Raw genomic sequence first — 25,377 nt, 5'->3', positions numbered from 1 at the left:
TCGATTTGGTTCCAGCTCATAGCAACGGGCCACGGAATGGACCGCGGCCATCCTGCACCTCCTCGTGCTCCTCCTTCATGTTTGAGCTCCTGGTTGCAGCCACGGCGGCAGTCCCCCTCCGCGAGGGCTTCTCTCTTCGCACTGCCCCGCTACCTTACCAAGCATGAGCCCCGTCTCCAGGGACTGGTCTCTCCCGACGAGTCCAGAGCGGGTCAGACGGAGCCTAGCCATCCTCGCCTCTAGGGAGCACTCTGACCTTATGTCTTCCAAGACGGTTGTTTGTCCTTTTGGCCGTCCTCGGGACTTCCAAGGTGCTTTGCCAGCACCACAATTCAAACATATCCATTCTTCTTCAGTCTTCCTTATCCAACATCCAGCTGCCACCTGCCTAGGAGACCCCTGAAAACACCCAGTGGCTTGGGCCAGACCATCTTAGTCTGCAAAGTGTCGTCCTCTCCCTTCGACACTTGAAAGAAGTGTTGGGCAGCTGGTTTACACAATGCAGCATGTTATTGGATGTTTTTTTTTTACCTGACAGTTCCATGAACATTGATTGTGGATCCAAGCCAGACAAACTCCTTGGCCACTTCAGTCTTTTATTGTGAGCATACAACGTTTACCTGACGGGGCTACCAGGGCTCCGTCCCCAAACTCGCAGCCAGCTGGTCCCTTCTGACTCGTAGCGACTCTGTAGAGGGCTTCTGAGGTCTAGAAATCCTGTGTTTTCTGATCACAAATGAGGCTCCCTTAAGACAGCCTGGGTTTGCTGCCCAAATCCCAGATGGTGTCGCCTTTTAATAAAACTTTTTTTCTCTCTAGTTTGGACTTGGTGTATCTGGCTTGGCTGCTCCAGGGCATGGCCCCTTATTAAGGGTAAAAAGCACAAAAACATGAAGAGCACAGCGTGAAGGAGCCTGGCAGCAGCTCTGAGGGAGACCGACTGGGCTTTCTCTGTAAACAGTTATAGCCTCAGAAACCCACAGGGGGTCCAGGAGGCAGCGCTGACTGATGGCTTGAGAACAAAGTAGATCAGGAGACCCCTGGTGGAATAGTGGTTATGTGGGGCTGCTAACCACAGGTCAGCAGTTCGAAACCACTAGCTCCTCCTTGGGGAAAAGACTGGGCTTTCTACTACCATAACCAGTCACAGCCTCAGATACCCACAGTTCTACCATGTTGTGTTAGTCTATGTACTTTAAAGAAACAAATCCACAGAAACTCGTGTATAAGAGAGTTTTACATAAAGGTTAAGTGCGCATCGAGAAAACATCCCAACCCAGTGCTACCCAAGTCCACAAGTCCAACATTAACCCATATGTCCAACACCAATCCACAAAGTCCTCCTCCATCTCACAAAACACACCCAATGACACCGACTGCAGCAGGAAAGTCAAATCAGTGAAGGTGTAAGCATCTCAACACTGGCAGGGATCTCCCCACGGCTGCTCCAGCACCCAGGGCTGCATCGGGGTAGGTCTACACAGATTATCCCCAGGGTTGTCTTGCAGGAAGTCAGCCCTGCCAGCTGAAACAGGGACCTGCTAAGGTAACCGTACCCTGGTGCTACCATCACAAAGCAAGAGACCCGAGAACTAGAAAGGCAAGGCTCAGCGAACCATTTATTCCTCCGCCCTTCAATTAACCCCGCATGTGTTTATCTGCCAGACCTGTCCTATAGAGTCGTTCTGAGTGTGATTGGAATTTAGAAGGAGGTCGGGAAGAGAACACTTTTTTTTACAGAAAGAGAGTGCAAACAAGGGAGGCAGCCGTCCCCTGGCTTGACATTAGTGGGGAAAGAGTTTCTCATGCCACTCCATTTCCCTACGCTGCACCCCTCTGGGTGAGTGTCAGGAAAAGCCTGCATGTGTTGACCTTGGGGTTACAAATACCCGTTAGCGAGAAGTTCAATTGGAAATATGGAAGCCACAGCGAAAGGGAGCACCTGTTTGGATCCCAGGAGAGAGGTCTGCAAGGAGGTTCACGGAGACTCTCATGTCTCTGAGACAGGCGTCCTCAAACTACGGCCCGCGGGCCACATGCGGCCCACCGAGGACATTAATCTGGCCCGCCGGGTGTTTTTGCCCCGTTTGTTTTTTTACTTTAAAATAAGACATGTGCAGTGTGCATAGGAATTTGTTCATAGTTTGTTTGTTTTTTAAACTATAGTCCGGCCCTCCAACGGGTCTGAGGGACAGTGAACTGGCCCCCTGTTTAAAAATTTGAGGACCCCAAATTGTGATGGTTTACAAGCAGGCATTACCTCTGATTCCCCAAAAGACAAAGAAAAACAAACAAACAAACTCAACTCAAACAGTTGCAGTAAAGTTCAGCAGAGAGTGAGGCAGGAGCAGAGCTTTGTACATTTGGGCCAGCCGGGCCAACTTCAGGTCTACACCAGTGCACAGATTATGGGCAGGGCGTCTGGGATGTTTGCATTCAGACCCCATCCCTGACTTCCTGTCTGCCTCCAGAGCCGAAAGAGCCCAAGGCCAAGAGGCCCAGTCACACACGGTCTGGATGTTCCATTCCAGAGCACCTCAGCAAACAGTCACGTTCAGACCCGCTCTTCTCTCCTCCCTGCCCCTCCAGGTCAGGAGCGCTTACACTGGGTGCCAGGGCAGAGCTGCCCAATGCACCAGGTAATAGTGAACTCGCCGAGGAACGGCCTGTGGGCCAGCACGTCGGCACCAAAATGAAAAGACAGGCCTTCCCAATCAGTGCCTTCTTTCTGGTAGAATTTGGCATCGAAGCAGTCACTGTGTATTGGGAGCCTCGGTCCCAAGGATGATGCTAAGACAGAAATCATAGGTCATTGGGGTGGGGCTGAGGAGGGGGCCGGGATCGATGAGAAGCCCTGTTCTTCTTAGAATGGAAAAAAAAGGATATCTATTTCCTCGTTGTCAAGCAGTTGGGAGTGGATTGGGGCTATTTATAATCTGCTGCCGAGCTAAAGCGGTTCTGCAGCTGGGCCCTGAGGACAATCAGGACAGTTTTCTTCTCCAGCCAGGTCTGCAGAGGAGCCACCCCCCTCCCTCCTCCAGCAGCCCACCCCCACAGTTCTCGCCCCAGGCCTCCCTGGCTGCCAGCCCCAGCTGCCAAGGAAGCACAGGATGCCTTTGAAAGCAGACAGACCAGACTCTCTTGGTTCCGAGATGAAGGCAGGGATTGTGACCCTTGGTGGTACAGATTGGTCTAGAACAGGCTCAGGGAACATCCGCCGGGTTTAGCACAGGGACCTTTGAGAGATCTGGGGAGGGCGCATGCCCAGGCTCTGCTTCCTTCTGGAACAAGTTGCTCCTCATCGGAAAACAGGGTTCCTGGGAGGGCACATTCCAAAGCACTTGCCTGGTGAGTCCTGGCAGAAGGGCCAGCCGAGAGGCAAAACAACCTCCAGGTAGTATCTGCTGCCCTCCGGCAAACCCCAACCGCCCCCCCCCCCCCCCCCCCGCCTGTGAGCCTGATCCGCAAGGTCAGCAGTGTGAAACCACCAGCTGATCTGCGGAAAAAGATGAGACTGCCCACCGAGTAGAGATTTACCGTCTTGGAAACCCACAGGGGCAGTGCTACCCTGTCCTATAGGGTCACTAGGCATCAATGGCAGAGCTTGGTTTGGGGTTTTGTCCTTACCAGGGAGTGGTCTTCAGCCGTTAGATGGAAGGACCTGCTATTCGGGGTGACGCTGCAGATGAGGCCAGCAGGTCACATCACCCGTGGTGCAATTTATCTGAAATACCTGGACTAGGCAGGTACATACAGACTTCTGGGACTGAGGGCTTCCAGGGGCTGACAGAAGGGGGTGCCCTAAGAGGAGTAGCTGGATAATGTGGGTGGGGCCTCCTTTGGCAGGTCATGGAAATGCTTTGGAACTAGATAATGGCGGTGGGTTTCACACAGGAGCAAGAATGTAGAAAAGCCGAATTGCTTGCTCTGAAACGGTCAACTTTATGTTATGGTTATTTCACGTCATTTATTTTTTTTTAAAGCAATTTTGCCTAGAAGCAGAGCAGACAATGCAGACACTAGCAGAGAAACGAGTTGGGGTGGAGTAGAGTGTCGAGGGCCAGGTTGAACCTGGGAAGTCCCCCTCTCGGTTGACCTGGAGGACAAACGATAGGGGAGAGGCCTAAAGACCCAGGGGCATTGGCTCCTCATGGATGCCATGGTCTTTGACACCTTAAAGTGCAGTTGATCTACTTACTCAACCGGGAACTCTGGTGATATTGGGCTGCGTAACCAAAAGGCCAGCAGTTCAAAACCACCAGCTATTCCATAGGCGAATGATGAGGCTTTCTACTCCCATAAAATTACTGTTTCAGAAACCCACTGAGGCAGGTCTACCCTGTTCTATAGGGTCACTGTGAGTTGGCATTGACTGGATATCAGAGTAGGAGAGAGAGAGAAAAAAAGAAAGAGAGAGAGAGAGAGAGAGAAATTCAGCCATCAGCCATTGAGCATGGATAAAGCAGTGCTTAGATGATAGAAATGGTTACTACGGTTGGCTGTGAACCACAAGATTGGAGGTTGGAGGTTGGAGTCCACCCAGAGGCACCTTGAGGGGAAGGCTTGAGGACCTACTTCTGGAAACTGTAGCACAGCTCTGCTTTGCACACGTGGGTCGAATGACGCCATGAGATCTGGGTGTGTTTCAATGATTACAGTTAGAGTACTCCTAGATAATCAAGGATAATGTCCTCGTCTCAAAATCCTGAAATAATGGCAACTTGGGTTACGTTAGGGTAGGGTACCATGTTGATACTGGACCTGGTGTGGGGGATAAAGAGATGCTTAAGACTGACATTGCCTGATGGAACTTGAAATCTAATTGGTGCATCAGACACTAATTAAATCAACACACACACACACACACATATTCAAATTTAATCAACACTGTGAAGTAAAAGAGCCAGCTGTGTGAAAGGCAAGAGGTGATGTGGGGAGGGCAGGAGGCATTTCCAGACACGTCCTGACATGTAGCGAAGACTCAGGAGTGGGTGGTTAAACTCAGCAGCAGAAGGGACAGCTTGTGGGCGGGCCCGGTGAGGACAGCTCCTGTAGCATTGGCATGATGGGGGAGCGTCACACGCAAGATGGCGACTAGTGCAAGGGGAGGATGGAGAAGTAGGGACAGGACAGGACGGATTGTCTGGGGCCGGGGAAGTCAGGACACCAGGCATGGTTTTATTTGAAGTGCAATGGAAAGCTTACTGGTAGCTGAAAACAAAATAAAATGTCCAAGTGGAGCAGTCCGTCAAGCAGCCCCATGGATTGACCAGAGTGAGCTCTGATTCTTTTACCAGCCAATCAGAGAAGGCAATGTGAACTAGGCTCAGTTCTTCTCTGGGTTTCGGCAGGGATGTAAATACATGCTAATAAGGAGCCCTGGTGGCACCGTCGTGAAGTCCTTAGTTGCAAAGCAAAAAGCTGGTGGTTTCGACGCATCAGGAGCTCCATAGGAGTGAAGATCCAGGGATCTGCTCACATAACATTGCAACCGATGGAGTCCAAGGGGGGCAGTTGTGCTCTGTCACATGACCTGGGGGTCAAGCAGCTAGCCCTCAGCAACACCAACAGCAAGGCGTCATGCCTGCTCATATGTCCGTGTGCTCTGCACATCGAAATTCCCACCCCCTGCCATTGAGTGGCTGACTCCTGCTCACAGGGCCCTGAAGACAGGGGAGCTCTGCTCCCCAGGGTTTCCGAGACTGTGAATGTTTATGGGAACAGAAGCCCTCGTCCATCCTCCCCAGAGCAGCTGGTGGATTTGAACTTGAGGCTACCAGCCCAGTGTTTGACCCCCGGTGCCGCCAGGGCTTCTGGTGGTGCACAAAACAGTGCTGCATGGCTGCATCAGATCTAAGACGATACTGCCTCACCTCAAAGGGGTCAGTTTTCCATGAGACCATGTCAGCTTCCATGGCACGGAAGCTTCTTCTTCTTCATTTAATCCACTTTATTTTTAGAAGAAGTTTGAGATTCATAAAAAAATTTCACAGATGTACAGGAAGTTCCTACAAGTGCCCATCCTACCCCCACCCCACCACACACACACACACACACACACAGACACACACAGAGTATTGGGGGGAGGAAGACCTCTCAGTGCCCCCCTTTAACCACACTATCGCACGGCCCAGCTCCAGTGTACGGCTCTTCTTGCCCGTCCGTGTTCATCGTGGAGGCAGCGTGGGCACGCTGAGCCTCCACTTGTTGCCAGGAATGCCTGACCAGAGACGCTGCTCACCTGTGTCCCAGAGCAGCCTCCCCTTCACTTGACCCCAGAGCTTCCTGGCCTTGGCACTCTTCCAGAGGCAGGGAGAAGCCTAAGATACACAGGAGGCCCCTGGAGTGCAACTTGCCAGGTTTGCCAGACACCCTTGAAGGAAACACTTAACCTGTCCTCACCGCAATGTGCCCTCCCCTCGAATCACCACCATATCCTACCAAAGAGCTTGTAGGAACACTTGGAACTCACTGGCCGACTGCGTGCTGGGAAACTCCCGTGTCCATCACGGAGTCAGCACGTTCCTCTCCTTTGGTGAGTCAGGCGGCCCTTCGTGCTGCCTCACCACATTGTCTTCCTCTTCCCCACGGGACCAGCAGTCTCTTCCGTAGCACGTGCTGAGGATCTTCTGAGTCAAGAGGAAGGACAGATGATGAGTAAGTCACTTTGTTCTGCAGTTAGGAGAGCAAGTTCGATCCAGAAGTTAGGAATCCCGACCCTCTTGAAGAGCTGAGAGCCGCTTGGGCCATTCCAGTTGGTATGTTAATAGGAAGACAGCCTGCCTGCCTGCCCCATAGAAATGCCTTTAGGTCCTCAGTTTATCTCAGCACCAGGCATGGACTAACCTAGTAAGCACGGGACCCGCAGGCTTATTTGTGTTTACTTCCTCATCTTTTCCCCCCTTTCTTTTCTTTTTTTAATTTTATTGGGGGCTCATAAAACTCTTATCACAATCCATCCATCCATCCTTGTGTCAAGCACATTGGTACATGTGTTGCCATCACCATTCTCAAAACTTTTTCTTTCTACTTGAGCCCTTGGTATCAGCTCCTCATTTCCCCCCTTCCCACCCCCACCCTCCCTCCCTCATGAGCCCTTGATAATTTATAAATTATTATTCTGTTTTCATGATGTAGACTGTCTGATGTCTCCCTTCACCCACTTTTCTGTTGTCCACTCCTCTGGGAGGTAGTTATATGTAGATCATTGTGATCACTTCCCCCTTTCTCCCCTACCTTCCCCCTTCCCCTTCCCCTCCCAGATTTGCTACTCTCATTATTGGTCCTGAGGGGTTTATCTGTCCTTGATTCCCTGTGTTTCCAGCTCTTATCTGTACTAGTGTACATCCTCTGGTCTAGCTGGAATTGTAAGGTAGAATTAGGATCATGATAGTGGGGGGAGGTAGCATTAAAGAATTAGAGGAAAGTTGTATGTTTCATCGGTGCTATACTGCACCCTGACTGGCTCATCTCCTCCCTGAGACCCTTCTGTAAGGGGATGTCTAGTTGCCTACAGATGCACTTTGGGTCTCCACTCCACACTCACCCTCATTCACAATGATATGATTTTTTGTTCTTTCATGCTTGATACCTGATCCCATCGACACCTCATGATCACACAGGCTGGTGTGCTTGTTCCGTGTAGATTTTGTTGCTTCTCGGGTCTGATGGAGGTTTGTTTATCTTCAAGTGGAACCAGGTGGAAATGTGGGCTACTGTTTAGAAAGTAAGCACCTTGAAGCGTGTGCATACTGTGTCTGTGGCATGTTGGGTAATCGGTCCCTGCTTAGCGCCCGGCTCTTTTAGGCAGTGGGGAGAGGAGGGGGGCGAGGGGTGTAGGAACCATCTTGGCCTGGAACCGTGAGCTCTTGTTCCAGCTCAGACACTTCCCTGTGAGACCTTGGATCGGTCACTGAACCTTGGCCAGCCTCCTGTCTGTAAAGGGCGGGCACCACTGAGGCAGTCTGCTGAACAGCCGCCTCCACTTCCAGGGGAGCTGGTTACCGGGGAATCAGCATTTATGATGACCTTGACAACATTCTCAGGCAGCACCTCGTATTGCCCAGGCCCCACAGAAATGCATCTGGGCCTGGGTGCCCTTCTCAGACCACCCCAAATAATAGGAACAGTGGCAACCCAGCCCAAGACCTCATCCCCATTCATCTACAATGTCTCTGTCTGACCACAGAGGGGGTGGGGTGACAGCCGACAACACAGGACTGTAGGTGCCAGAGAGATCAGCAGGGCGGACAAGGAGGGGTCGGCAGGGAAAGGACCTGGGAGAGACTGCGGGCTGGGGTGCATGGAAGACGAATGCGGTGCCCACCTAGAGCAGGTTCTGGAAGACAGCAGGCTGTGCAGGACTCCCGACCCTCATGGGCTCTGTGGTGGCGCGGACGGCATGGCAGGAAAGCGGGGTTGTCCTTAAGTTATTCCGGGACCTCTTTTGGGTCGTGATCAAGGCCGAAGGTACAGAGGATGGCTCCGACTTACACATAGCAGTGATTTTGCATAACGACCAGGCTCTTTGGAGACTAACCACGTTGCTATGTGAGGCCTGAGTGGACTGCATTCTTTTGAGCTGAAAGGCCCCCAAATTTGATCCCCCAAATATGCCAGAGAAACATTGACTCCACAGGAGATCAAACCAAGTCATGAGCGCCACTGAACAAAACCGGGCAGTGTGTGTCCTGAAGTCAACTCACCCTGGGAGAAAGGTGCGGAGGGCTCTCTCTGCTTTCCCTGAGTTTTATCTTCTCTCTCCTTCCCGTCTCTCCTCTTGCCCCCCCCCATGAGGGGGCTACCCGCTGTTCCACCCAGCCTGCGTGTGCACCCCAAAACCCAACCCACTGCCACTGAGTTCATTCTGACTCTTAGGGCCCCTCTGTAGGGTTTCCGTGGCTGTGGATCTGACGGGAACAGAGAGCATTGTGTCCGCCTGTGTGTTTGAACATACATGGAGAATTCCTTGCCCATCCGGTAGTTGTGACGTTCTGCCTCTAAGGGAATATGGGTTTTAATATTAAAATTAACCGAATTCATATCCCAGCTCTGCCACTAACTGACATTGACCAAGGCAGTGGGCCACTGAGCTTCAGAGCTGCTGCGACGTGATTAACTCCAGTGCCGGCCGCCGCCCCTCTGCCCCTACCTCCCCCCAGCAGATGCTGCACAAACGTGGGCTTTTGTTACCAAAGGAGCCTCAGGGGGAATCCTGGGTTACGAGTTGGGCTGTTAGCCATAAGGACAACAGTTCAACCCCCCCAGTTGCTCCATGGGAGAAAGACGACCCATTAAGAGTTACAATCTCCGACACCCACAGGGCCGCTTCTACTCTGTCCTTTCGGGTGGCTTTGCGTCGGCATTAACTGAATGATACCAGTTGGAGGAGTTTGGGGTTGTCGTTATAATAAACGGTAGCAAGTAAGAGCCCTGGCAACACCGCTGTTAACGAGCTTGGCAACTGTGAGGTTAGCAGTTCAAACCCACCCAGGGGCTCCACGAGAGGAAGACTTGGTGACCTGTTTCTGTGAAGAATTACAGCCTCACGGAGACCAGGAGAACTAGCTCGCGCTCAGATGCCACCACTGACAGCTCTGATCAGGACCACAGAAGGTCTTGGACAGAATGGGAGAAAACCTAGTCTGATAGAGGCTAGGGGAGCTCCTGAGTCTGTGGCCCTCAGGCCTCCTGCACAGCTACTCCGCAGAACAATGAACAATGAATCTACAAGACTAAGAGCGGCATGTGCCCCCAGGAAGCGCAGAAGGCAGGAAGGGGCAGGAAAGAAGGTCACATGGAACTGGGGAGCTCAGGGAGGAAGTGGGAAGAGTGCTGTTACATTGAGGGGATTGCAACTAATATCATGAGACAAAATGCATATCGATCGTTGGAAGGGAAACTAATCTGCTCTGTAAACTTTCACCCAAACCACATAATAACAATGAAGAAATACAACCTAAAGAGCTCTGTGGGACAGACTTACTCTGTCACATGGTGTAGCTCTGAGTTGAGCTCTACTCAAGTACACCCAACTATACCCAACACAAACAAGCTCACAGAAGAGCCAACCAAAGAACTCACATCCCGTGATGCCTCAGCTGTGAGTTCCAGCTATGTCACCTTTGTTGGCATCTTGCAACCTGGGACAGACCAGGTGTGAGGCCAGGACCTGCCTTTCACACTCTGCTCCAGCCAGGGTCCAGGATGAAGGGGTACTTTGGGGGAGCAAGTTGTATCAGGAGCTATGGGTGTGCATCTTGGGTGGATAGTCAAGTGAGTCTCCTGTAAGAGAATTCTAGAGACCAGCTCTTAGCTAACATTGCAGCGGGTTTGAGAGGGGTATGATCTGCAATGAGAAAGCTTATATACAAAAAGGATAAGCAAAAGTTAGGGTGCAGGGGGCTTGGGGGTCCCCTGCAGTATAGACAGGGCCCAGAGCTTTATTAAGGGCAGGCTTAAATACCTTCCCTGCACACAGCCTGCAACACATGACAGGTTTACACACAAAGGACCAGTCCACAACTTGAAGGCTTACAAAGATGCATCAACACATCGGCCAAGTTATTCACAGATGGGAAGGGAAGATGAGGTTGGGGACATGAAGTAACTTAAGTTTGCAGACTGTAGGCATAGTCAAGGACTAGGAGGCAAGGGTCTGTGTATCTCAAGTGGAGAGACAGGCCGGCCATTGCTTCATCAGCTCCCATGGCTGAGACATGAGCATTCTCCCACGGGCCCTGAGACATGGACGGTGGTGATCCTGTCCCATTGACCTAAAGGCCAAACAACTTGCCTCAATCACCCCCTTCTCCTCTCCTTGGGGGCTTTGCTCCCTTCACATGCAGCGATTGATCACACGGTTGTATGGTCTGGTGCTTCTCAGCTCTGACCACCGTGCGGTGTGATGGCGGGTACACCGAGTTAGATTGCCGTCATTCCAACCCCTCTACCCGCCATGCACTCCGTTTATAACCTCAGGTCCAGACCTCGGGTTTCCCAGTCATAAAAGCAGAAGGTCATGGCAGAGCTTGTGTCGTGGGCTGTCGTGAGGATTACGGGAGACAGCATACCTGACACCATTAATGCTATTAGTGTTCTTTTAGGAATAAATGCTCGAGGAATCTTGAATTACAGATGACACATCAGAGAATAGTGAAGGAGGGGGGCTTGTCTCAAAGCAACAGCAGCAGCAAACTCACTGCCATCGAGTAGATTCTGATTCACAGCAACCTTCTAGGACAGAGTAGACCTGCCCCCATGGGTTTCCAAGACTGGACATCTTTCTGCGAGTCTAAACCCCAAACGAACTCGCTGCCCTCAAGCCTGCTCTGACTCATAATGACCCCACAGGCCAGGGGAGAATGGTCCCTGTGAGTTTCCAAGACTGTCACTCTTTTGGCGAGCAGTCTTTCCCCTGCTTTATGGACGCCAAATGCTATTCCCCTCCTCCGACTCTTTGGCCAACGTTGCTGTGGGAGCTACTGGTGTACCCCTGAGTCCGTTCCACCTCACAGAGACCCTCGCTGACAGAGCCGCACCGCCCCGGGAAGGCTTTCTGGGCTGTAATCTTTGTGGCTTGGTTTGGGTGAAAACTACTCATTGTGATTTAGCTGAAAGTCTGCAGACAAGTTTGTTTCCCATGCAACGGTTCATACACACGTTGATCCGTGACGTTGGCTGCAATCTCCTCAGTGCAAAGCACTGCTTCCGCAGCCCACCGTTTCCCTGTGTCCTTCGTTCCTCGCCCTTCCTGCCACTGAGCTTCACCCCTGGGCAAAGGCTGCCCGATTGTTCTCAGAGAATGCCCCTCCCGGGAGTTACTGTTCTCTTGGTATGGTCTCCTGGTTGTTTAGGGGCGAATGAAGCTGCTGCAGTGACTTCAGTTCCAGGGATGACGGGTGTCCAAGGGCAAAGTCTCAACTGCAATTGTTATCGGGGCAGATCAGGAGGACTTTTCTCCCACGGATCTGCTGCTGGTGGGTTCAAACCACTGGCCTTTTGGTTAGCGGCCAAGCACTTGACCATTGAACCACCTGGGTTCCCTTCAACAGTAGGCGTGATCATCACCTTTCTCAATGGTGTGGGGGTTGTTACATGAGAGAATAAATGTAATATGCCCAGCATGGTGCCTGCCCCCAACAAATGGTTATTGGTGGTGGGATGATTCTTACTCTAAAACTGTCCCTTCTCCTATATTATTAGCAAGAGTGTAAATTGGCACTATCCTGTGGCTGGCAACTCGGCTCTACCTTTCAAAACTACAAATCCATCTTCCCAAGATCCAGCAGCTCCACAGGCATCTGCTGATGGTCCACCTTTGGTTCGCACATGGTACCAATTTGGTTTTGTTGTTGCTGTTGCTGTGTACTGTCCAGTTGATTCCAATTGTTTGTTGACCAGATTTTAAACTCACCTCCCAGGCATCGAGTCAGAGTGGACTCATGGTGACTCAACAGGACAGGGTAGAACTGCCCCCTTTGAGGTTTTGAGACTGTGACTGTTTACAGAAGTAGAAAGCCCGTCTTTCTCCCGGGGAGCGCCCAGTGTTTTCCAGCTGCTGACCTGGTGGATCACAGCCCAGCAAGTAGCCACTGTGCCACCAGGTCACCAGACGAGGCTGATTACATGAATTATGGCGACAGGGATCAGAAAGCTATGCAACTGTAGGGTAAAAAGTGATGGAGAAAGTTCTTTGTGTTCTGGTGAGGGGAGATCTCCAAAGACAAAATCACTGCCATCGAGTGGATGCTGACTCAGAGCGACCCTGTGGGCCAGGGTAGAACTGCTCCTGTGAGTTTCTGAGACTGGAACTCTTGACCAGAGTAGAAAGTCCCGTCTTTCTCTGGAGGAGAGACTGGTGGTTTCATACCGCCAACCTTGGGGTTAGCAGCCCCGTGCATCACCACCAGGCCACTGTTGTTTGTCACATCAACACCGAGATGCTCGTGGGTGTATGTAAAACATAGTTTTGAAGCACACACTGCAGGAACTGAGTTTCTGAGACATGGTCCAGGGTGAAAACTTTTGACTCTAGACCAGTGGTTCTCAAGCTTCCTAATGCCATGACCCTTTAATACAGTTCATGTGGTGGTGACCCCCAACCATAAAATTATTTTCATTGCTACTTCATCACTGTCATTTTGCTACTGTTATGAATCAGGCGACCCCTGTGAAAGGGTCATTTGACCTCTACAGGGGTGGAGACCCGCAGGTTGAGAATCACGGTACTAGAGGATCTGCCTACTTTCTGTTTCCTTATCTATGAGGACCACTGGCTGCCACATGGACTCCATCTCATGGGGTTCCCACGTGTGCCAAAGTCCAACTGTGCTCCACAGTCTCCAGCGGCACTTTTTTGGAAAGCACATCTCCAGACCTTTGTTCCAAGTCCACTCAGAGTAGACTGAAACCCCAAACCTCCATCCTTTCTGTTATCAGTTAACTGTGTCAATGACCCAGAAAACACACACACACACACACACACACACACACACACACACACGACGGGATATTCAAAAAATGGAATTTTTTTTCAAAGCTATGTATTTAATTTTTTTAAGAAAGCAACCTTCTCACCTTCAACGTACTCGCCATCATGCTTAATGCATTGATCGAATCTCCGATTCCCTTCTTGGAAACATTTTTCAAACTCATGTGTTTGGAATGGCTGACAGCAGCTCCCTCATTTTATTCTTCATCTCTTCTATGTCGTCAAATCACTGCCCTTTTATGTCCCTTTTCATTCTCGAAAACAAAAAGAAATCACATGCTGTGAGGTCAGGTGAGTCAGGTGCGTGGGGCGAGATAGGCATGCTGTTTTTACCCCAAACTGGTGCACTGAGATGGCTGGGCGAGCAGGGATGTTGTCACAGTGGTAAAATTAGTCCCCCGTCTGCCACAAATCAGGCCTTTTTGTCGCACACTGTTATGCAGTCTTTTCAGAACCTCTAAATAGAAAGTTTGATTAGCAATCTGACTTGGTGTGATGAACTCCAAATCTACCCCCTTCACATCATGTCCGTTTTTTGGGGGGGTGGGGAATAAATATATATATATATATACACACATTTGAGACTATGTCATCTACTAAAAAATTCAATGCAGTAACTTGTATTGAGAGAGAGAAAGAGAGAATAAATGATGGAGGGGTCTGTCAGTCTGTTTCTCATGGCCGTCCTTCCAGGCAGAGTAAGAAGGATCAGCTAGGATTGATACAGCTACACGTGAAAGAGTCCGCATGGGCTGGGTGGTGGTTGGACACCGTCTGCATTCCGTCTAGCTGAGCTTGAGTGTCGTTTTGATAAGACAAGGACAATTACCAGTTAAAACCAGATACTAGCAGGTGTCTGGCAGCCCCAGACCACTAGCTGTCTTTGGACCATGAAGTGACAGCTATTGTTTCAATAGCTGCATCCACATCCCCGGTCCTCTCCCTGGGGACTCCCTCCCACAGTTGCCCTTCTCTCATGAGAAGAGAGGTTACATATAAAAGGATGGGTATGTTGCATTTTTTCCCTTCCATCGTTGAATTTCTTAGATGAATCTACATGGCAAATAGGAGCCAGTGATTCCAAGTCTTCAGGAAACCAGCAAGTCTTAAACCCACAAAGGCAAATCTGGTGGACATCTCTCTGCTTCCTTAGCAGAAAGACTTAGCTGTTCTCTTCAACCTATAGCTATAGAGTTCTTGTCTAGAATTAAGTTATGGATTTAGAGGTGAATACAGTGATACATATAGATAAATATTCCTTATTGTTTCCTCGACATTTGACTGTAATTAAATCTCTTTGCCTAAACATTGGCACACATTCTTGTTATAATTATATTATCAATAAGATAATATGTCAGTTTGTATAAATTCACAAGTACATGCAGGGATGATAATATTAATAGATATATAGCAAGCTAAAGGGTGTATTTTCCCCCCCTTCCATATTCTTTATCTCATTTGGCCTTTAAACAACCTTATAAGGTGAGTATTGATTCAGCATCATTTACTGAGTGCCTATTATGTCCTGGATACTGTAATGGGTCCTGGGGTTTGAAATCTAAAACGATATGACCTTGGTATGCAAGGAGCCCACTGTCTAGACACAGAAATCAATGCAGACCTGGGTAGTGGATGATAAAGGTACATACAAGATAAAGTGAAGGTCAGAGAAGCAGCACCCAGCCCGGCAGGAGGGTGGGGAGTTCAGAAAAGGCTTCCTGGGGGGAGTGTGGCCTGAGCTGTGCTTGAAAGGGTAGGTAGGACAGGAAGAAGAATCCCTGGGGAGCACAAATGGCTGAGTACTGGGCAGCTGGCTGAAAGACTGATGGTCCACCCCAGGGAGAGGTGCCTCGGAAAACAGGCCAGGCCGCTTGCTTCTGGAAGGTCCCATCCTTGAAAACGCCATGGAGCAGAGTTCTACTCTGCGCACAAGGGGTCGCCATGATTCAGAGTTGACTTGATGGCAGCCAACAACAGGACAGGACAATCAGGGAGAGGGCTGACCTGGGATTATAAAAAGAACTCCTCGTCCTTTAAATGTGGAGGTGGGGAAAGAGTAAGGAGGTGGTAGGGAAAGGAGTGAGTGAAAATGTAGACGTGCTTTTGAGGAGCATAGAAAGTAGAGAGAGATGAAGCAGCAACAAAGTCCACATGGAAGAAGCATATTAGCCTGTGTGATCTCAGGATTGTAAACAATAAAATCCAAATCAGAAGGAGGGAATGATAACAGAGATGAAATTTCGAACCCCTGGTTTGCATCAGGCCATGGATAACAGAGAGGAGCCCTGATGGCATAGTGGTTACACATTGGGTTTGACCCACAAGCTTGGTGGTTTGAAACACCAGATGTTCCATGGGAGAAGTATGGGCTTTCTACTCCCATAAAGAGTTACCGTCTCGGAACCTCACAGGGCATTCTCCCCTGTCCTATGGGGTCTCTGTGAGTAGGCATCGACTCATCGACTCAGTGAGATGGAGAGCAGGGGAAGCCCAAAATCCATTTGCAGCGCCTACACATGAATGAAGCCTATGAATTCCCTCTGGCCACAGTGGAGGGATGTGAGGAGCCTTGTTATCAAGCAGAGAGCAGTGTAAAGTGGATTATGGCAGGCATAGTTATATTAATAGCTAATATCATTTGATCTTCCTTTTGACCAATCTTAAAGCTGTTTCAGTTAAAAAAAAAACGTGAAGGGGAAATTTGCGTCGATTAAGCCTCTGGGGAATGCCCTGTGACCATAAAGCAGGGCTGTGAACAGCCTTGCGAGCATGTAGGATGCATCGGAACGAGGATTACTGCAAATGCAGCCAGTTAAAATGCAACCCCTCATCATCTGACCTCTCTTTTGATCCATTTAAATTTTTTCTAGGTTTTAATATTTTCTGCTTTCTTTTTGAGAGAGGCTTTTATTTGTTTGGCTTTGTTGTTGTTGTTGTTTATTTGGTTTTTTTAGTTTTTTGTATATGAAATCTATGACAGGTACATCTATTGAGACAGTAATGAATTAATGGCTCTGTGGGTTTATGGAAGGGAAGGTTCGGGAGCAGTAAGGATGAGTCCAAGAATGAAGAAAAGATTCTACAACTGACTGTGGTGATGTAAAACTTCCTGGTGTGATTGAACGATTGAGTTGTATGATAGGTGAATTATAGACCAATAAAGCTGTGTTTAAAAATTGAGAAAGAACCCAGAGATTTTTTCAATGATCTCTCCTAATCACATACTTCCCTTTTAAGTTGAAAGTAGCCAAGTTAGCAGTTGAACGGATCAGCCCCAAACAATGGCCCGGGACCATAAGTCTTGTCCTGGAATCCACATGGACCCAGGCAGAGGAGCGATTGAGTTAGCGTCTAATGGTGTTTTCTACCACTCTTCTTCCCCGAGCTGCGGCTAAGCAGCAGGAGGAATCCACCCCAGTGCATGCAGGTGGCGCCCCACAAGTCTGTGTTACACAGGATCTCTTTGTCTCTTAGTTCGAGACTTACTAGTTTTTGCTGGTAGTGGTCGGAGTAGCCCTCTCGCCAGCGACCAGGGCTGCTCCCTCACATACCTGGCTCACACCCTCCACAAGTCCGAACAAGGTTCCTAAAGCTGCTCCTGGCTTTATGATCCGCTGTCCCACGCACAAGCAGGGCTCTGTCTGGACGTGCTCAAGCCTGGGAACAACAAAATACGGTTGAAGCCGGCTCATGCCAAACCCGGTGCTGGCACAGGCAACCCGAACCTTCCGGTGAGCGAAGGGAAGCCCCGCGGAGCATGCAGGAAGTAGCAAAGTGATTGTTGTCAGTAGTTCCCTTTGAGTGGTGACCCCGCGGGCTACCGAGCAGAACTGGGCTCCATGGGGCTTCAGTAGCTGAAAAGGGCCCTTGTGGTGCAATGGTTAAAGTGCTCAGCTATGGACACGACCCGTCAATCCACTCCTGAAACCAACTCCAGTCGGGGCAATTCTGCCCAGTCACCTGGGCCACACAGAGTCGGACTGACACAACCACCGCCACGATCTTAAAGGAAACATCATCCCCAGGCTTATCTTCTGAGGCGCCTCTGGGCCAATCCAAAGATGAAGCATTCTACTCCCAATAAAGAGGTGCAGTCTCGGCGGAAACGCACAGCATCAGCTGTACCCTGTCCTAGAAGGGTCCCTAGGAGTCGGCTTCTACTTGATGGCCACTAATTTGACTGATGTTTTGGAATGTTCGTTCATGCTCTGTGCCCTTTCAATTGGGGGGAAAAAAATCCTCTTGTGCCTATTTGCGTCACAATCTGGAAGGCTATATGACAATGTGTTAGCTAAAGCCACATATATAATGTAATATGTGCATGTATATTGACAGCTACATAAGTTAATTGTGGATTTCTGTGAGTGGTGAAATTGTAGGTAATTTTCCTTTCTTTCCTCTTTTGGGGTCTGTATTTTCTAATGCTTTGGGAATTATTGCCTACCAATTTAGGGATTGTGTACACAGGAATTATTTGAATGATTATTTTTTAAAGGAATTTCCCCAAATTTTCAAAAGCAGCCCTGCCTTGCCATGCCTGTGATGAAAGCAGGAAATCCAGCCTGCCCTATAACCCCCTTTTGAGATAGGCAGAGTGTTTGGAAGTGGACGAACTTGTTTTCTGCCTGGGGCATGCCAGGTCTTACCATCTCTCCCCACTCCGAATGACAGACTTACCATCTACAAGTTTCAATGGTCTTAGGGCACTAGAGAAGCCTTGGATTAATACACTCTCCCTTTCCAGAGAGGGGTCAGTGGGGTGATACATGTTTTACTCATGGCTCTGGGGCTAACTGTGCGGTGGGGTGCAGCTCTGGGGAAGTTTGCACGCGGTACTATCATCCAGGACACCGCCTTCACTCCAGTGCTCCAGGTCATCCATTTCTTTGCAGAGGTCGTTGGCTTGGCCACATCTGGGGAGGTGTAGAAGCCAGGGATCAGACACAATTGGTGACTCATGAAGGGTGCTGAACAGGAAATGAGCTATGATGTTGGGTTCCTGAGTCGATGCCCTGTCCCTGTGCCAACCTTTTCTCTTGGCTGCTGTGGTAGGCTGGGTTCTCTAGTCACATGCACACACACACACACACACACACACACACATGCACACACAGAGAAATGTATATCAAGAGAGTGGCTTACACAGTTGTAGAAGTGGACAAGTCCAGTCCCATTCAAGTCTGTGAGTCAGATGTTCAACTGGAGGCTTCCTCTGACTCAGAGCTGCAGTGGCTGCCAAACCAGGAAGCTAGAAAAATGGAGCAAAAAGACCACAGGTTGGTGGACGCAGAGTCAAATGAATACATTGGCAGCAGGCTGCTGGTGGCTTCAGGGATCAGTAGGCAGTATGCCAGGAGATTGGCTCAAGTCTGAAGAACTGGAGGTCGAGGAGCCAGGTGCAAGATCCAGACACTACAGAAGTGAGCAGGCTTCCCCACAGCGTCACTGCATAGAGATGTGGGCCACACACTGATGAACCGACCTTCTGTTTGTAGTAGGGCTGTGACCTGAGGAAGGGGATAGCCCTCTACTCCCATCTTCCAACCACTTGGCTGCTCTCAACAGATCCTCCGATGAAGTTGATTACATCATGTTAGATCACATCATTAAATCCATTCTAGGTGTCACCTTAATCCAGTCTATGCTCACTGCTGCTAGGCAGCACCTTCCTCTCTGCACACAGGGCTCCACCTATTTGTACCATTTACCAAGCACCATTCCAAATTTTGCCCAAATGGGTTCATGACTTGAATGCCTTCCTGCACCCTTCCCTTCTCTGCTGTTCATTGAACACTTTAGTTTATCAGTCACTCATAGAACACTCACTCTGTGGCAGATTGCTATTCTAAGATTTGAATCTCACAAGATCGTTATTAATGGAGAAATGACTGAAGTTGTCAAGGATTTCATTTTACTTGAACCCACAATCCATGACCATGGAAACAGCAGTCAAGAAATCCAACAACCAGCCTCTACTTAAATACGCCCTCAATGCAAGAACACGTTGTTCTATTAAACTGGCATTACATGGTGCTCACCTTCATGATACAATCGCTGAAGACAAATGGGTGCATAAGAAAATGTGGTGAAGAAAGCTGATGGTGCCCGGCTATCAAAAGATATGGCATCAGGGGTCTTAAAGGCTTGAAGATAAACAAGCGGCCATCTAGCTTAGAAGCAACAAAGCCCATATGGAAGAAGTACACCAGCCTGTGTGATCATGAGGTGTTGATGGGATTGGGTATCAGGCATCAAAGAACAAAATATATCATTGTGAATGAGGGGGAGTGTGGAGTGGGGACTCAAATCCCATCTGTAGGCAACTAGACATTCCCTTACAGAAAGGTCTTGGGGAGGAGATAAGCCAGTCAAGGTGCAGTGTAGCACCAATGAAAAATACAATCTTCCTCTAGTTCTTTAATGCTTCCCTCCTCCACCCCACTATCATGACCCCAATTCTAACTTACAAATCAGGCTAGAGCAGTGCATGTACTGGTACAGATAAGAGCTGGAAACACAAGGAATCCAGGACAGATAAAGCCCTCAGGAACAATATTGAGAGTAGCCAAACCAGGAGGGTAAGGGGAAGGTGGGATAGAAAGGGGAAACTGATCACAATGATCTACATGTAACCCCCTCCCAGGGGGGTGGACAACAGAAAAATGGGTGAAGGGAGACATTGGTCAGTGTAAGACATGAAATGATAATAATTTATAAATTATCAAGGATTCATGAGGGAAGGAGGGAGGGGGAAATGAGTAGCTGATACAAAGGACTAAAGTAGAAAGAAAATGTTTTGAGAATGATGATGGCAGCAAATGTACAAATGTGCTTGACATGATAGATGTATGGATTGTGATAAGAGTTATACAACCCCCCAATAAAATGATTTAAAAAAAAGAAATTCAATAACATATTGCATTGGGCAAATCTGCTGCAAAAGACTACATGCATGTGTTAAAGATCATAGATGCCACTTTGAGGGCTAAGCCGTACTTGACTCAAGTCATGGTGTTTTTAATCGCCTCATATACATGCACAAGCTGGACAATGAATAAGGAAGACTAAGGAAGAATTACGGTCTTGTCAAAGACTATTGGAAGTACCACTATTGGAAGAACCAGAACAGCAACCACATCTGTCTTGGCAGAAGTACAACCCAAATACTCCTTAGCTGGTGAGACTTTGTCAGGAGAGACCGATACCTGGAGAAGGAAATCATACTTGGCAAAGTGGCGGGTCGGTGAAAAAGAGGCTGACTCTCAATGAGAGGGATCGGCATAGTAACTGCAGCAATGGAATCAAACATCAGAATGGGTGCGAGGATGGCAGGATTGGGCAGGGCTTCATTCTGTTGTACAGAGGGTTGCAATGGGTTCAATCCAACTGGGTGACACCTCGCCAGTGAATCTTGTGTCAGGGAGACCTGGAGGCGCAGCAGTTAAGCACTCAGCTGCTAACTGAGCTTCATCAGCGGTTAAAACCCACCAGATGAATAGAATCTTCTCAGAGATTGATCTTTGTTGCATGGTGCCCTGGCGGCATAATGGTTAAGCACTAGGCTGTTAACCAAAAAGGCAGCAGTTTGAACCCACTAGCAGTTCTAGAGGAGAAAGGCTTGAAGTCTGCTCCTGTGAAGATTCCAGTCTAGGCATCCCTATGGGGCAGTTGGGCTCTGTCACAAACAGTCGCTATGCATTGAAACCAACCCAACAACACAGCATCACAACAACAGCATCCTTGGTGCTGCTGGGAATGGTCTGCGAATCACCCTCCCGGAAGCAAAGACCCAGGTCAAAGTATTTGATTCCCCAAACCAAACTCACTGCCATCAACACTGTTCTGACTCTGAGCCACCCTATAGAACAGAGTACAGCTGCCCTGGTGCTCTTCCCAGACTGTAAACCTTTACAGGAACAGAAAGCCTCTATCCCCCACCCCTTCCACCCGGAGGAGGAGCAGCTGGTCATTTTGAACTGCTAACCTTGTGGTTAAAGGCCCCATGTGTAACCCACTATGCCACTCCTAAAGTATAATGATAGGCCCAGGGAAGTCAGGCAGTCAGCTGCTCGCTAAGCCAGGAAGGGGAGGAGAAGCATCGTTAGCTCTTTGAGTGGAAGTTGGCCACTTTCTTCCATCAAGACCATCCAGAGCTGAGAATTCCCCCGAGGGTGATCCCAATTCTAATAAGAACGAAGTGATGTTAAGTACAACACAGCAAAGACAGGGGTCCTTATAAGGATGCAGGATGCCAACAGTCGGCAGCAAGTCACTCCTCAGAACAATCAACTGTTTGAGATCAACCTTGCGCCCAAGGGCGAGCTGCAGAAGGTTTGCACAGAAGACAGAGGAAACAGGAAACAGAGAGGGAGTGGGATGAGTGAGGTTTGTGGGGAACTTAAAAGAAATGTATGCATACATTAATGAATTGATTAAAGAATTTAAAAAGGCGGTAAGATAAAGGGTAATCTGCAGAGGGCCCTGGCAATGGCAGGGTAGAAAGTCTAGACTTCCTGTAGGCTGGAGGCAGCCCCGGAGGTGTTTTGAGAGCATGGGGTGGTGCCTGGGAGAGAGTCATCCGTTTCTCTGTCTGTTTAAACAGGTGCTGGCTGTGCTGTACAATAGCCGTGGAAGCCACAGCAGCATTGAAGGAAAGAACATGAACCAGTGCAGGCGGTGGAGAACATCAATCGCCCCGTGTGATTGGATCCAGAGTCTAAACCGGTGCCGATACCCCTGCAGGAGCCCCGCAACAGAGGCCAGAACTCAGAGCAGGAAGGGAGCTAATGAAATCAGCTTCACAGGAAGGAAAGGCATCTAAAAGGCCTCATTTGCCACTGGACGCACTCTGTCCTATTAGCTCCTGCAGCAGGAAACAAAGGAGCTGTTGGGGGCCTCCCTTGGAATGAAATTGGGGGTGGAATTTTACCTACCCAGCATCTATTTCCACTTCCTGGAAGCACCTCTAATTTTCTTTTTTAAAAATTAATTTATTTTTAATCATTTTATTGGGGATTCGTACAACTCTTATCACAATCCACACATCCATCCATTGTGTCAAGCACATTGGTACAAGTGTTGCCATCATCATTCTCAAAACATTTGCTTTCTACTTGAGCTCTTGGTATCAGCTTCTCATTTCCCCTCCTCCCTCCCTCTCTCACCCTCCCTCCCTCACAAACCCTTGATAATTTATAAATTATTATTATCATTTCATGTCTTACACTGACCACTGTCTCCCTTCACCCACTTTTCTGCTGTCCATTCCCCTGGGAGGGGGTTATAGATAGATCATTGTGATCGGTTCCCCCTATCTCGCCCCACCTTCCCCTTCCCCTCCAGGTTTGGCTACTCTCAATATTGTTCCTGAGGGGGTTCTCTGTCCTGGATCCCCTGTGTTTCCAGCTCTTATCTGTACAGTGTACATGCTCTGCTCTAGCCAGATTTGTAAGGTAGAATTGGGGTCATGATAGTGGGTGGTGGTGGTGGTGGTGGAGGAAGCATTAAAGAACTAGAGGAAAGTTGTATGTTTCATTGGTGCTATACTGCACCCTGACTGGTTCATCTTCTCACCAAGGCCTTTCTGTAAGGGGATGTCCAGTCGCCTACAGATGGGCTTTGGGTCTCCACTCCACACTCCCCCTCATTCACAATGATAGGATTTTTTGTTCTGGGTGTTTGATGCCTGATACCTGATCCTATCAACACCTCATGATCACCCAGGCTGGTGTGCTTCTTCCATGTGGGCTCTGTTGCTTCTAAGCTAGATGGCCGCTTGTTTATCTTTAAGCCTTTAAGACCCAGATGCTATATCTTATGATAGCCGGGCACCATCAGCTTTCTTCACCACATTTGCTTATGTACCACTTTGTCTTCAGCAATCGTGTGGGGGAGGTGAGCATCACAGAATGCCAGATTATTAAAACAAAGTGTTCTTGCATTGAGGGAGTACTTGAGTAGAGGCCCAATATCCATCTGCTACCTCAATATTAAACCTATAAATATATGTACATAGTTCTATTTCCCCATTATATAAAAATATATTTACATATGTACGTGACTGTATTTAGACCTCTATAAATGCCCTTTCCCTTCTAGTTCTTTCATCTATTTCCTTTTACTTTCCTCTTGCCCCATTATCATGTTCAGCCTTCATTTGGGTTTCAGTAATTCCTCTAGGTTACACTGCCCTTGATCAAGCCCTACCAGGCCTCCTACACTCTACTTGCACCTCTAATTTTCATTCAAAGCCCTCCAACCTATCCCCGTCAGATTCTGACCACATGGCACTCTGAAGGGGCTGACTCATTACTCTAGCTCCCTCTGGAACAGTGTGGGGACCGCCCAGCTTGCCAGGGTCCCCACTTCCCTGCACCATTCGGTCAAGTCACCTGTGGCAAACCTAAAGACATATGATTCCCTGCAAATGGCTCAAATTCCCTGACACTTAAGATTGGACTTGTGGCACCATCACCCTTGTTGATGCTGTCATTCCCTGGAGCTGGATGTACAGAAGTCCCCAGGGTCCACCTTTTGTATTGTTGTGAATGTACCCAGCAGAATGTGTACCGACTCAACAGTTCCTCCCTGTAGGATTCGGTGACAATCGTCCTGGGAGTTCAAGAACTCTTCTCAACCTCCGTTTGTGAGTTGTTCCTCCCCTGTTTACATCATCACCCTGCCTGCCAAGAATCCTGCCTAGTCTTTTGACTTGTTGTCCATTTGAGTCTGTATACATAGCACACTACGCAAGAGAAACATTCTGTTTATCTTTCCTGTACATAGCAAACTACGCAAGAGAAACATTCTGTTTATCTTTCCTGTACATAGCACAATATGCAAGATAAACATTCTTGCAAGTTAAGGTAAACTCAAATTCAATGCCATTGCGTCCATTCTTATAGCAACCCTATAGGACAGAGTAGAACTGCCCTGGGGCTTCTGAGACTCTAACTCTTTAGGGGAGTAGATAATCTCTTTCTCCCATGGATTGGCTCCTGGTTTTGAACTACCACCGATGATTAGCAGCCCAACGTGTAACCTACTATGCCAACAGGGCTTCAAGGTAAACATTTGATTTTTAACAAGACTTGGTGGGTAGTTTTTGTTTTTAAAATTTAAATATTTTCTCTGAGTAATAGTTTGGGGGCACTCATCTAGCCTGCGTGGCTCTAGAAACTCTAGGTTGTGTGAGAATTTGAAATTCTATGCTACATTTCCCCCCTTTTGATCAGGATTCCCTATAGAATCTTTCATCAAAGTATTCAGTGATGGGAGCTGGGCTCATAGCAAAGGAGGCAGGCAGCTGTTCGTGCAGGCACACGTTCCAGTTCCTCCTGCCACCCTGGTGGTGCTTCTTCCTCTGTTGTTCTAGGTCACGGGGCTGTAAACTGTGGCTCTCAAGCCACATTCAGCTCTTTTGTACAGACATGTGGCTCTGAAATAAAATTGAAAATGAAAATAAAACTATCATAGTTTCATTGTCAGATACTGGTGATTTCATATGTTTGTGCAAATATATTTATGGCTCTTGAAATTTTTTTAGTGGTTTTGAGGGACAGGATTGGCTCTTCCATCTCAAGTTTGCCAACCTCTTTTCTAGGTGAATAGAGACCAATTATTATACCCTGGATGGCTGCTTGCCCTGTATGGTCTAGCTCGTAACACACACCCACTAGTCATTCTTCTTCGAATGGGAGAAGAAGAAGAAGAAAGAAGAGTACGGAACCTGTGGCAGTTACATAATCTCCTGTCAACTGAGTGAAGGGGTAGAGTCTAGCCTGTCCATCAGGTCATTGCCAATGAGGCCTCTGTCGAGAATTATCATACACCATCTACGGGATTATGGCTGGAAGGACCATATGAATGGACTATATCTCAGTTTT

Source organism: Tenrec ecaudatus, chromosome 5 (genome assembly GCF_050624435.1).
Source record: "Tenrec ecaudatus isolate mTenEca1 chromosome 5, mTenEca1.hap1, whole genome shotgun sequence".
NCBI lineage: Eukaryota > Metazoa > Chordata > Mammalia > Afrosoricida > Tenrecidae > Tenrec > Tenrec ecaudatus.
This window is presented reverse-complemented; position numbering follows the sequence as displayed.